At 41.7% G+C, this 1,815-nt stretch overlaps 1 pseudogene; it reads left to right on the top strand.

Moving 5' to 3' along the window:
- The first annotated feature begins 655 nt into the window (after positions 1–655).
- On the top strand, positions 656–1,278 carry LOC123940802 (annotated as a pseudogene).
- The last annotated feature ends 537 nt before the right edge of the window (positions 1,279–1,815 follow it).

Here is a 1,815-nt window from a genome sequence, read left to right as displayed (position 1 = left end):
GTGGTTGTGGGAGTGGAAAGGACAAGCTTCTTGAGCTGTTGGCGTACCTATGATGTTCCTGTTGGCTTTGAAGACAGGCATACACTGGGTTATTATATTAGTAATAATTCCTTTCTTATAAGGTTGTTGCAAGGATTAAATGATAACACAATTTTCAAGTTGCATACATGGTAAACGTTCAATAAAATACATACAAATATTTGGGATGGAGATGCTGATGACTGTTAACAGTATATTGCTGGTAACAAGACATTCATGCTCAAAAATCCCCATAGTCAAGCTCATGAAGAAGCGAGGGTACTATGTGCCTCATGACAAATATCTTTTGAAGGCAAACCACACCTTAGTTCCAGGAAGAAAAAGAAAAAAAAAAAGTGGGAAGAGGAGTGTCTTCTATAAACTCGAATAATTAAACAGCAGTTAAGAACACACGAATGTGTTCAGTTATAATTATGGCCTAGGTGAATTAGTTATTTTCATGACAAGACATGTACAAGAATGGTAAGGGTCTGAATCATATCTAGTACAGTGAGGGGATATATATATATATACACACACACACACACACACACACACACACACATGCCTGGGAGAAAGGGGGGATATCAGAGCATCTCTTCACTGTCACTCAGCTGAACTCACATCTCCTGCCAAAATGTCCTACAGCTGCTACTGTGGAAACTTCTCCTCCCACTCCCTTGGGGGCTACCTGAGCTACCCAAGCTCCTGTGGCTCTTCCTGTCCCAGCAACCTTGTCTACCGCACTGATTTCTGCTCTCCCAGCACCTGCCAGCTGGGCCCCTCCCTGTCCAGTGGCTGTCAGGAGACCTACTGTGATCCTACCACTTTCCAAGATGTCCTACATGGTGTCCAGCCCCTTCCAGACAATCTCCTACCACCAGAGGACCTCAATACCCTGTGATCCTTGCCAGTCAGCTTACCCTTGGGTCTCTAGGCTGTGGATCCAGCAGAAGTTACTGCCTGGGCTATGGACCTAGAAGCTCCTAGTTCCTGGGTTGTGGATCACATGGCTTCAGATCCCTGGGTTATGGGGTCTATGGCTTCCTTTTCCTGGGCTACGAATCCAGATTGTGCAGCCCAACCTACTTGGCCTCTAGGAACTACCAAACTTCTTGTTGCCAACTGATCTGCAGATCTGGTTTTTCCCACCAACAACTTGTTGAGGATTCTAGACCCGGACTTTACAGTGCCTCAAAGTCAATCTCGGCTGTCATCTGGCTAGAGTCTATATCATACTACCTAGAAAAGTATAAATAAATAAAAAATCTATTAATATGAAATTGTTTATCTCATAGAATACCCATCTTGTTTTCCATCTCTTTTCTCCTATTTTCCTTCTTCTTTAGTTAAAACTGAACCAATAGGTCTTTTTTTTTTCCTTCAAATAAACTCATGTAATTTGATATTAGATTGCAGGTCAATGTTAAAGAAAAAGCTACCCATTGGGAATTTCCAAACCTACCGTTCTTTGTCTAAAAAGAAATATTTAAGAATTAGGCTCCCTGGTACACAGAATTCTCTGACAACACAGAATTAGTTCCCTAGAATTTTTGGCAAGTGGAATTACAGTTCAGAGCAGGAGGTCATTCTAAATGTTTCTGCGTGTAATCATTTGTCTTACTAGGCTTCTTACTTTGGTTAAATTACTACTGAGTCTAATCCAGGAAGAAAAGCTTCAGATGGGAGTGAGGCTTCAAGGGTACTATCCTGGCTGCTTTAGATGAGGAAATGTCAAAATACTTTTCGTGAGGCCCTTTTGTAGACTTATACAAGTGGTAATGCAATTTTGAGATC

The sequence above is a fragment of the Meles meles genome, chromosome 4 (genome assembly GCF_922984935.1).
Source record: "Meles meles chromosome 4, mMelMel3.1 paternal haplotype, whole genome shotgun sequence".
NCBI classification, from domain to species: Eukaryota; Metazoa; Chordata; class Mammalia; order Carnivora; family Mustelidae; genus Meles; species Meles meles.
Note: the sequence above shows the minus strand (reverse complement) of the source record. Positions and strands in the feature narration are given on the sequence as shown.